This window comes from Vicugna pacos, unplaced genomic scaffold (genome assembly GCF_048564905.1).
Source record: "Vicugna pacos unplaced genomic scaffold, VicPac4 scaffold_17, whole genome shotgun sequence".
NCBI classification, from domain to species: domain Eukaryota; kingdom Metazoa; phylum Chordata; class Mammalia; order Artiodactyla; family Camelidae; genus Vicugna; species Vicugna pacos.
Window position 1 is genome coordinate 5,544 of NW_027328738.1, and position 12,394 is coordinate 17,937.

General features: G+C 48.9%; 1 pseudogene; it reads left to right on the forward strand.

Annotated features, from left to right (window-relative positions):
* The first annotated feature begins 8,039 nt into the window (after nucleotides 1-8,039).
* Nucleotides 8,040-12,394, forward strand: part of LOC140692795 (anoctamin-6-like) — a 363,584-nt pseudogene continuing 359,229 nt past the window's right edge.

Here is a 12,394-nt window from a genome sequence, read left to right on the forward strand (position 1 = left end):
CCATGGACAAAAGATGTCACTAAAGAAGGTGAGAAAAGAGCAGGTCCCCATAATCCAGAGTCCCTCCCAAAGAGCCCACAGAAGTAAAGAGGAGATGAACGAGAGAAACGTTTTATTTATACACACGCAGGAGCCAACCAGAAAAGTAACTACCATGTTAAATGGTGAAAGTTAAAGGCTTTTTTATCAACCTAACTTAATAGGGAAAGGGGAAAGGAGAGAATTGGCTTCCATGACAGGTTTTCTTCTGCATCTTTTGAATCTCAGTTATCTTCAGCTTAAAGAGGTTTTGTATTAACCGTGGGTTCCATCTGACTTTCCATTCCTCGAACTTTGTTCTTCTATTTCAAGATTCACTCATGTATTCTGACCCCCTGGATTTTCCACGTGAATTTTAGATTGATTGTCAATTCCTGCAAAATACCACCTGGGATTTGGGTAGGCATTCTTTGAATCCTTAGATCTATTCGTGGACATTTGTCATCTTAGTAGAATGAAGCCTTCTGCTCCATGAATATGGGATTATTCTCTTTGAATATAGGTCTTCATTTCTCTCAACAGACTCTCTCATCTATTGTAGTCTTCAGTGTCCAAGTCGGGTACTTCTTGCTCACCTCTATTGGATGCTGATTCAGAAGAGACACGACCTCCTGGAGAACCTCTGCTTCCACTGAGCTGACATGGAACTGAGTCCTGAGAAGGCTTTAAATTCCTTTAAAAATAGGATTAATGTACTTTAATTACTCCATAGATGAGTAATGAATGGGTCACATTAGCATAGGATTTTAATCCTTTTAGAATTAGTAGAGTAATACAGACACAGTACAAAAAATTGAAATATTGCCTAAAAAAGAAGTGATTTGTAATTCCCACCCACAGCGGTGTCTGTCATGAATGATTTGGTGCTTATGTCTCAGTCTCTGTGTCTCTCAGTATGTCTCTCTCCATCTCTGTATCTCACACACTCACAATCAGAACAATTTCCATCTATATTGATTTCACACACATGTGGTCGTGCAGATGGGACCCTGGATGCAGAGAGTGGGTCTGCATACTTCCACCCTGAGGCCTCCTTGACGTTGGGTTTAGACCGGGCACCCAATTTTCCAACTGAACAGCATTCATTCATCCACATGAACCAGAATGAATGGACCCCATCCCCTCTCCATCAATATTAGTGTTGCCTTAATTCCGACTGTTTCAACCAGTGCTGTGATGAACACCCTTGAAAAGGCATCTTTGAATAGGTGTGTAAGGATTTTAATGGGATGAACTGTAAGTATCAGATCTTCTGAGGAAGAGATGCATCTGTGGCCCTTTGATGCGTCCTGCACCCTGTTCTCCTGAAGAGGAGCGTCCCTTCACTCTTCCCTCCAGGGGATCTGCTGGAGCCTCTGCCTGCTTACATTGTCACCAGGGCTGGTTGTCACCTGACTAAAGAACCGCCAGTGTGATGGTGACCGGTGCTGTCTCTGCAGTGTTTCCGTCTGCCTCTGTTCTCACCTGAGAGGTCAAACATCTCTAACACACACTGGCCACCTGCATTGCCTCTCATTGGAACTGCCCATGCCTGTTCTGTTTCTGTTTAGAACACTGAGTTTCAAAAGGATTTTGGACTACAGGGATGGGAAAAATTTCTCCAACCTTGGGTTATGAGGAATGCATTTTCCAGGTTGTGGTTTGACTTTCAAGCAATTTTTCTGGGCTTTTACTAATTTTTTTGATTCGTTTGGTTTTGTTTTTGCCACAGGAAGAGCTAAGCATCTCCCTTGTGTCTTCTGGCTGTGGTGTCACAGGGGGAACAGCAGTGTCTACCCTGAGATTATGCACAGAGTTACCAAAAGGGCTTCATTTTGTGCATCACATCTTTAATCCCCCTGCATATCCCCTGAAAATAATAAAAATGCTGTTTCAAGTGAAAACAAACAAAAATCCTCAGCCTCAGGTGAAAACATGTGGGCAGGAAGGAAAAAATCCTTTTTTAAAATTTCATTGGCAGGGAACAACCAGTAGAGGTAAAGACACGCAAAGAGAAAGAGGACTTGGGGTTGTCAGGGGCTGGGTGAGGAGGGAGGGGAGTGCATGCTCTGGATCCAAGGTTTCACTTTGAGGAAAGAAATAGTGTGAAACTAGATGGTAGTGATGGTCGCACAACATTGTGAATGCCCTTAATGCTCCTGAATTGCACAATTTAAAAGGGGAAAAGTCTATATTTTATTACATGAAACTCTAAAAAGAAAAATAAAGGATGTCATAAATGATGTGAAACAAGCAAAGGAAACTAAAGAAAATGAAACAAAAACATCTCCAGCGGAAGGGACGTCAAGTTTGTGGGGGGACTGACGGTGGAATTTTGGAGAACATTTTGGAGAAGAAGGTGTGGGTGGGTGCAGAGGGGGCTCTACCCCAGGTGGTGGTGATGCCTGAAGTGGTTCTCCGTTGCCCAGCAGTCCAGCTGCAGATGCAGGTTCAGGAGGAGCTTCAGGAGCGGCAGGAGGGAGCTCGAGGTCTCCTGCTGGATCCAATTCGTCCCATTTTTGGTCTCTGACACCTTCCCCTGCCCCTGCCTCCTCTGTAACTATTGGAAGTGGAGAGAGTTTAAGTCTTGTGGAAGACCTCATGCTGTGAGAGAGGAAAAATTTACGCACCTGCCTCCCTTTCCATGTGCCTCTACAAGGACAGAAATCTTCCCAGAGCTTTCCAGACAGCTCCCACCCAGAAAGTGCCCACAGGATGTGTTCTGTGACTGAATTTTTCCAGACAGGTGGTCTGAGGCCATTCTTTTTTCTGGTCCCAACAGTAGCCTCTAGGGACACCTCCCTGTGTGGCCCAGCCTTCGCCCCACCCTCACCTACACACATACACCAGCCCTGCCTTTCTGACCTTTGGTCTCTGCTTCGGGGGCTCCTGGTCCTCCACCTGACTTGCAGCGAGGTGGGCACGGTGCTCCAGGTCAGACCAGGGTGTGCTGAGCTACCCGTCAGCCCCGGGAAGGTTCCTGGGAGAGCCCTGGGTGATGTCTGGGTCAGAGGCCTGCCCCACTGATTTGTGGGCCATGGTGGTGGGGACCCCTCCATATCCAGACCCACCAGGAGCCTGCGCTGGCCCTCAGAAGAGTGACACACCAGCCCTTCACTTGGGGAGGGGGCGTTGGTGTTCTTATTCATCAGCTTCTTTTCAATATGTGGTATCTGGCTCTGCAATGATAGTGACCAGCAGCTGACCAAGCATGGAAGTCTCAGAGTCCTTCCCGGCCAGGAACACTCCTGATTCTGTAGACTCTACCCTCTGCTGCTAGATCAGACCAGAACCTTGTTCAGCTCAGAAATCCGGGAGGGAAAATACATACCCAGAGAGCATGGGCTCCACCTCGGGCAGCAGGACCCTTCCCGGGCTCTCCACATTCCAGCCAGCCAGCTTTGTCCTGGGCTGTCTATGTGACCGGGCCCCCCAGGCCTCTGTCCTGCTCTTTCTTGAGGCAGATACCCATCCCCAACATGACTGCTCCACCTTCACCAGGCAGGATGGGGCCGTGTGGCTACCTGGATGGGATCTGAGTGGTGGCCCAGCCTGGAGGGGCCTGCCCTGGGCCTCCCTGGGTTACCTTTGGGTCTCTCTGGCCAAAAGGCCAGAGGTGCCTTGGGTGAGACCTGACCCAGTGCCGGCAGCGTTGGTAGAGGCCCTCGCTGCGGGCTTTCCGGGGCCTGCGGCCTCAGGATAATGGGATGCAGCAGAACATGCCTCTGTCTCCAACCAGGTGAGCTGAGTAGGGACTTCTCTACAGAGCGGGTGCCTGGTGACTTCGGTTCCAAGTTCTGTTGGGCTCTATTGCCAGGGAAGTGAGGTCACTTCCTGGGGTCCACTTCTCCAAGCTTCCTCCTGACACAAAGCTCCTCAAGGGCCTTTCTGGGCTTCCAATCTCTCATTTCTCACTCCATGCCATGTCCACACACAGTGACACCATCTCAGCCCCCCCCCATAGCCCTGGGGAGGCCTGGATGCAACCAGTGCCGCAGCTCTGAAGACACAGCTGGGTTCAGACCTGGCTCCCCCTACTCAGCAGTGTTATCATCCTGGACAAGCCACGTGCCTCTCAGGGTCTCCCCAATCCCCCATCAGCACAGTGGGGATCATTCTGGCCCCTGCTTCCTAGAGAAGCCATCCTGTCTCTAGACCTAGAAACACCTATTGCATCTGTCACCCCCACGGGCTGGCATCACAGGGAGATCGTGCACAGACTCAGCAAAGGAAGGAACCCACAGAGGGCTGGCGGAGTGCAAAGCACACCCCACACAGGCCGGGGTCTGCCCTGGGGTCTGGAGAAAGTCACTTTCCTTGCTGCTTGCTTCCCCGCTCCCAGTCGTGAGACCGAAATTAAATACAACTCTGACATCGTCCGCTCTGGCATACAACCTCCTAGGTCATTCTGTCATGTTGACATACAGGCCCAGTGTCCCATCTCGGCCTCTGTGGTGGGCGGCCCCACAATGGCTTCCTATTTTTTGCCTTCTGTTCCCACACCCTTGTGGGATCCCCACACCCTCCCCTGGAGGGTGGATCGACTTTGGGACCAGGTTCTGACACATAGACTGACTTGTGAAAATGTATGTGAGTTCCACTCATTACCAGCTCCAGTGTTCTTTCTCTCGGTCTCTGTCTCTCAGTGCCTCTCTGAGTTGTCTCTCTCTCTGTTTCTCTGTCTCCCCCTGCTTCTCTGTGTTTCAGTCTCTCTGTCTCTTTTCCTGTATGTATGTGTGTATATATTTATGTGTATATGTGTGTATTTATGTGTGTGTATTGTACGGGTCCAGGGCAGGTCACTTCTGAAAATCCCTTGATGACATATTGATTATTTTGAATTCATGTTACTGAAGAAACATTATCTTTGAAAATTGTGCAAGCACTTTGGTGGGATCTTCTCTAAGGCTCAGCACTGCTAGGGAAGGGATGCACCTGTGGCACTTTGATGTATCCTACACCTTGTTCTGCTGGAGAGGAGTGTCCATTTGCTCTTCCTTCCAGGGTACCTCCTGGGGCCTCTGCCTGCTCACATTGTCACCAGGGCTGGTTGTCACCGGGCTAAAGACCTGCCAGGGTGATGGTGGCCAATGCTGTCTCTGCAGTCTGTCTGTCTGCCTGTGTCCTCACCTGAGAGGTCGAGCATCTCCAGCACAAACCGGCCACCTGCACTGCCTCTCGTTGGAACTGACTCTGTGTGTTTTGTTTCTTTTCAGAACACTGGGCTTCAAGAGCTTTTTGGACCACAGGGATGTGAAGCTTTTTTCCGACCTTGGGTCATGAGGAAAGGTTTTTCCAGGCTGTGGTTTCTTTCCAGCTGTCTTTCTTGGCCTTTGTTTTCTGCTTTTGTTTGGTTTGATTTTGCCACAAGAAGAGCTAAGCATCTCCCTTCTGGCTCTGATTTCACAGTTAGAACAGCAGTGCCTACCCCGAGATTATACACAGAGTTACTAAAAGGGCTTCATTTGGTACGTCTCATCTTTAATCCATCTGGACTTTCCTCTCAAAATACAAAAATGCTAATTCACGTGAAAACAAAAAAAAAATAATTCACCCGTCCCTACTTAAGATATGTGGGCAGACAAACCAAAAAAAAGCCACCTTTTATACGATTTCACTGATAGGGAACCTCCAGGATACGTAAAGACATAGAGAGAGAAAGGGGTTAGGGCTTGTCATGGGCTGGGGGAGGTAGGACGTGGGGTGCTCTTTGTATACAAGCTTTTACTTTGAGGAAGGAAATAGTCTGAAACAAGTGGTGCTGGTCTCACAGCACTGTGAATGCAATTAATGCTCCTTAAAATTGCACAATTTAAAATGGGAAAAGGCTAAACTTTATTCTTATATACTTAAAACAAAAATAGAATATAGTATAATAGAAAAGAAAAAATCTGACTCCATAGAAGATCTGTCCTTTTGGCTTTAACCCTTTGCCCTCTTTTCTAGGCTTAGTTTAACTAGCTCTGCACCTTTTGTAAAACAATGTTGCCTTTAGCCTTAAATATACAGAAGAGCCTACTTTCAAGGCTCTGATTTTTTAAGGATATTAACACTTTTGCACTTATATAAAGACAACAGGTTGTAGAATAGAAATCTACTTTTGTTTTGTTAGAGGAATTACAGAGGCACTATGACCTGGTCTACGTAAACAGCTGTAAACCAAGATAATGGCGGACTAATATCTTGGAGAACCATCTTCCCCATGTCAACTTCAGGCTCCTTTTCTACTAAAAAGGGGAGGGGCTGTGGTTGGTTGTTGCAAACTTGTTGGTGTAGGAATTCTTTGTTCTTGGAATCCTTTGCAGCTGTCCACGTGGGTCAGATCATGGTGTTCCTGCAAAACCTACAACAAAACAAACTTTTTCTATTCTGCAACTTGTTATCTTTATAGGAGTTCAAAGTGTTAATATCCTTAAAGCTCAGACTTTTGAGAATAGGCTCTCCTGTTTATTTCAGGCTAAAGGCAACACTGTTTTACAAAAAGTGCAGAGCTTGCAAGTCTAAGCCTAGAAAACACGGCAGAGGGTTAAAGGAAAAGGAACAGATCCAATATGGAGTCAGATTTGTTCTTCTCTATTACAGTGACTTTTGGTGAGAGCTAAGTGGATGATTCCTGGGTGGGTCCTCCACTGTCCCAGGCTGGATTTCAGGCAGGATCCCTGCCAGATTCACCATGATTTTGGACCTAATCTACCACAGAGAAACTGAAAATTATTGGATTAAAATTACCTTTCAAAATCCCTTCAATTGCCTGTAAACTATACCACAGCAGGGGATGTCTCATTGGCCAGTCAACTGCCAGTCTCCCCTGATGCAAGGGACAAGCGTTGCGGCGAGATCCATGGTGGCCTGGCCAGTGCACCTTCCTACTTTGCTCTAAAGCTTTGGCTTCCTCACTTTGACACTTTAAAAGCTCCCTTCCCTCTTCCCTCTGGCCTGGTGTGAATGAACAAGTTCCCTGCACCCACCTGTGCTGAGTCCATGCCATGCACAAAGCCCCATGCACACAGCCCACCATCTGCTGTCTAACCCTGGGATTAAGTGCATACTCTGAACTCCCCCACCCCAAAGGTCCGCGTGCCCAGTGCCTCCGCCCTAGGAGTCCAGATCACCATCAGGACCATCAACCACCGAAAGCCCAAGGCCAGTGGCTGGCAGTCTGGGATCAACCTGACCCATCGGGTCAGTTCAGGCACAGGCTGCGGGGATCAGGGTGCCAAGGCGGGAATTGGAACCACCTTCATCCCAGCCTGCCTGACCCTGTAGCCTCAGACATTAACTCTGAAGGTGCACACTAGGCTCGATCCCCCACTGGTGGCAGTAGTCATCATTACTGGAGCACGGATTTCCCCACCCCAACCACAGGGTGAAGGGTGAGTGAGTGAGCTCAGGGTAGGGGTGCACTCAGATTTAAGGGGATCCCATGGTGTGGGGGTACAGGTTGAGAGGTGTGGGGCCCGATCAGAGTGGAAATGACCTGGCTGAGAAGTGAGGGGGATAATTTCAGGATGTTGGGTGTCCTGTGCTGAGGCATGAGGGGTAAGCTTGTGGGTGTAGGGGCCATAGGTTAGGACCTAGCAGGATGGAGTGTCAGGGCAGGGACCATGGTGTGAGGAGAAGGAGCCCTGTCTTCAAGGTCTGGTGGGAGACTGGGCCTGGCCAGTGGTGGGAGGGTAGTAACAGGGAGGGGAAGTTGATCAGGGGAAGTGGGGCTGGGTGGGTGAGGCCTGGCCTAAGGCAGTAGTGGTTCTAGTTCTGTGCCAGGACCCAGTCGGTGGCTGGGTGAAGGCTCTGGGGATGGGGACCCAGCGGGACAAGCAGGAGGGGCCCCACCTGGCTCCTCCCGGCCCCAGCGGCCAGGGCCGGTAAAGCAGGAGACCCACCCAAGCAGTTTGCGCTGCGGGCGGGAGGAGGAGGGGCGCGCACGCGCAGACGGACAGACGCGCGGACGCCGGAACCCACCCAGAACGCGTGGAAGCTGGCGGCAGCCGGTTGCTCCTGGACCAGCTCCTGGAAGAGGAACACGGCCTGGGGCCTGGGCCGCCGCTTGCCCGCGGCTCGGCTGCCGCTGCCGGACAGTTAAGAGGGCGCTGGTGGGGGCGCGCTGCTCGGGGAGCCGGCGGGTGACGCCTGGGCTGTGCAGCTGAGGAGGCGCCCAGGGAGGGGTGCGGAGGTGAGGTCCCGGCCGCGCGTCCCGTTAGGACCCTGAGGCGGGTCCCAGCCGCCGCTGTGGTTCGTGGTAACCCCGGTATTAGTAGTTCCTGAACACCGCGTTTTTGCCGCCGCTTATACACGGGTTTAGGAGAGCAGGTACAGCCCCGGGAGTTGGGAGGGCGCCGGACGGTTCCAGAGCATCTCCGACTGGCCCTCAGACGATGGCCTGCTCCTTGCAGGCGGGTGCGGTGCGGTCGCGGGGCCTCGGATGGAATGGGGACTGCCCCATGAGAGCCCCTGGATTTGCTCCCATCTTACCCGCGGCCTGACCTGAGGGGCGGCCTCTAAAGACCCAGGTTAGTGGGACTCAGGTTACAGGTCAGTCTGCTCCTGGGAGATGGGCTCGGTGCGATCAGTGTGCTGGGATGGCTGCAGCAGCAGCAGCGGGAAATTGTTGCAACCCCCGCGCTCTCACAGGGCAGCCCCAATCCCGCCATCGCAGCTGCCGCCTTTCCCTGACAGCACAGCACCCGCCTTCCAGGAGCAGGCTGACCTGTATCCTGAGTTCCACGAACCTGAGGCAGCAGAGGCCAAGCTCAGGCCATGCGCTGGGGAGTTTGAAGCAAATCCAAGGGCTCCCATGGGCAGACCCCATAACCCGCCACTGCCTTCAACCACACCGTGCCCTCAGCCCGAGAGCAGGCTGACCTGCGGACCGTGCCTGGAGCAGCAGAGGCCGAGCCCTGGACAGGCCATGGGGGAGATGGGGGCAAGTCTACCAGCTTGCCAGGTCGCTGCCCATCTCCCTGCCGCTGCCCCAGGTTCGTGGATCAGTTGTTTTCAAGTCAGTGGTTTCCTGAGAGGCAGGCGTGGTGCAGTCAGGTGGCGGGGGCTGCAGGGAGGGGTGCTGCCCCAAGGGGAGCAGGTGGACTTGCTCCCATCTCCCCAGGGACCAGACCTGGGGACGGCCTCTGCTGCCCCAGGTTTGCAGGAGGCATGTCATGTCAGCCTGTCCGTGGGAGGAAAGCTCAGTGTACTCGGGGCAGCCTCAGTGGCTGACAAGGATTTTAGAAGTGGGCTCTAGCCCAGCATAACTAACTCTCCTTTCTTCTCTTGCTTCCTCAGTTGGTGGCTGTATCGGCTTTTTCATTATAGGTTATTGCTAGATAATGAACATAGGTTTCTGTGCTATATAGAAGAAACTTAACTTAAAATCTCTTTTTATATATAGTGGCTGACATTTGTAAATCTCGAACTCCCAAATTTATCCCTTCCTATCCCCTTTCCCTGGTAACCTTGATTGTTTACTAAGTCTGCAAGTCTGTTTCTGTTCTGTAGATGAGTTCACAGTGTCTTTTTCTCTCTTTTTTTACATTGCACATATGAGTGGTATCATTTGGTATTTTTCTGTTTCTGGCTGCTTTCACTTAGAATGACGATCTCTAGCTCCATCCATGTTGCTGCAAATGTTTTTATTTTGTCCTATTCATGGTAGAGTAGTATTCCAGTGTATTAATATGCCACAACTTCTTTATCCAGTCATCTGTTACTACATATGGCTTGCCTCCATGTCTCGGCTATTGTATACAGTGGTGCTGTGAATACTGGTGTGCAGGTATCTTTTCACATTGGAGTTCTTTCCAGTTATATACCCAGATGTGGGATTGCTGGGTCATAGGGTAAGTCTACTTTTAGTTTTTTCAGGGACTTCCATGCTTTCCATAATGACTACACCAAACTAGATTCCCACCAGCAGTGTAAGAGGGTACCCTTCACTCTACAGCCTCTCTAGCATTTATCATTCATGAACTTCTGAGCGACGGCCATTCTGACTGATGGGAGCTGATACTTCATTATAGTTTTGATTTGAATTTCTCAGTTTATTAGTGATATCGAGCATTCTTTCATGTGCCTATTGGCCATTTGTGTCTTCATTGGAGAAATGCTTGTTTAGGTCTTCTGCCTATTTTAAGATTGAGTTGTTTGTTTTTTTGTTATTAAGTTGTATGAGCTGTTTATATATTCTGAAAATTAAGCCTCTGTTAGTCGTATCATTTGCAAATATTTTCTCCCATTCGTAGGTTGTTGTTTCCTTTTGTTTTACTTATGGTTGTCTTTGCTGTGAAGAAATTTATGAGTTTAATTACGTCCCTTTTGTTTATTTTTTTCTCTTATTTCCATTGCCTGGGTAGATTACCCTAGGAGAATGTTGCTAAGATTTATGTCAGATAATGTTTTGTCTATGTTTTCTTTTAGGAGATTTATCATGTCTTGTCCATCTGCATCTTAAGCCTGTACTCAACATCTGTGCTTCAGTTTTGAATTTTGAGCTTCTTAGAGAAAACCTACTCTTAGCTCATACGTCAGATTCAACATGTCTAAAGCTGATTTCATAATCTTTTTTCTTGCAGCGTCACCACTTATTCAGTGGGATAATCATTCTTCCGGTCTTGAATAAACCAAGGCTTGGAGTGGTCTTTGATTTATCTTTCTCTCACCACCCTCCACATTTTGTCAGCTTCTTGAACTGTATGTTTTTGGTTTCAAGTGTCTATTCTGATTGCTGATACTCTGATGAAGAGCTTTCATCCCTGATATATGAATTTTTCCTTCTGCTGAATTCTTGGATATTCTCTCCCCCCCTTTCAGTCAACCTAGAGTTTTGGCGCTCCAACATCTACAGTCAAGTCAAAGACTTAACACAACCAGATCTCAGCCAGGGAGTCTCGACCCTTCATCATTTTGGACTTACCTTATTTGTTCCAATCATTATGTAACTTAGCCTCCTAGGGTAACCTGTGCCTTATTAAAAACCAGGAGTCACCAGCCTTTTCCTATGCAGTCCTCAGTTAAAACAGCTTAGAATTGCCCTGAGAACTAGTTGGAGCCCCATCCCCTTCATAGAGCCTTCCCTATTTATTCCAAATACTTCTAGCTCCTCTTTGTATTCCTGTACTGTTTATGATCAGTAGCCTGTAATCTTGGATTTGAGTACTGACTTGGTACCATTCCTGGGTGATTTCCAATGTGTCTCCTCACTTAGCTGGTAACTGGAGAAGACTCACTTGTTCAGCCTCCTTTATAACCCTCACCCTGCTTAGCATCGGGCAATAACAGGCATCCAGGCAGTGCTTGCCTTCTTTATTTATTCGCAGTGGTGGTGGTGTGGATTATAGCTAATAACTATTAATTCAGTGTTGCAGTTAAAAAAGAAAGCCAAGAAAATCCAAAAAACTTTATCTCCATGTTCAGTTTAGTGCTTTACCTCAATAGTTTTCTTAAGACTGTGTTTACATTCACATAGTGTTCAGTGCTTGTACAGTTCCCTGAAGCAAGCAGGTGAGATGTCATTATGTTTGACTTTCACGTTATATTTCATATTGGATATATTTGTGCAATGACAAAACCTTATTTTATAAGTAAACAGCCGGAAGCCCAGAGAGACTAAGCGCCTAACCCAGGGTCACCTGGTTAGTGTTTGGCACAGGCCAGGACCGCAGTTCACATCTTCCAGCTGATCCTCTTCCAGTGCCTTTTCATTCCACTGCTGGGAAATGTAGCCCCATCAGCCAAATGGCCAAGTCACATTGCTGCCCCTTTACCTGCCAGTGATGGCAGTGCTACAAAAAGTGGCAAAGGAAAGGTCAGACATAGGAGTGATAAAAGACATGGAAGTGCTGGAAATGGATCCTCAACCTCCTCCTCCCTACTTGAGCGCCTCACAAGTGTCCCACTCTGAGAGTGCTGTTCATTGTTTATAACATAGCCTTAAAATCAGACTGATCTTTTATAAGACATGCTTTTATCCTGGTCCCTTTCCTACTAGTAGTCACCGTCATGGGCAGAAAGTGCCTGGCTGTGCTCTGTTTGTCACGTAGGTGGGAGGGAAAGTGGGAGAGGGGTTGGTTGAACTGAAGCCGAGCTTTTACAGCTCTGTTGTTCTAGGACCAGAGCAGTTCCACTCTTGCTTTCATCACCTCTCCACCTCCGAGTCCCAGCCACCCATTCCTGCCTGCTTCCCCACATGCCACGTCCTGGGGGAGGACAGAGTGTTGGGCAATGCCCCCTCCGCCCTCTGCTCTGGGAGGTGCAGGAGTCTGCATTAACTTTTGAGCTGTTTTGGTAATTGGGCTTTTCCAGCTTTTCTAGACATCTCCTTTCCAGCTCTGAGAAATTGGAGATGTAACTTAACCATACATGGACTATACTAATGTATTCAGTG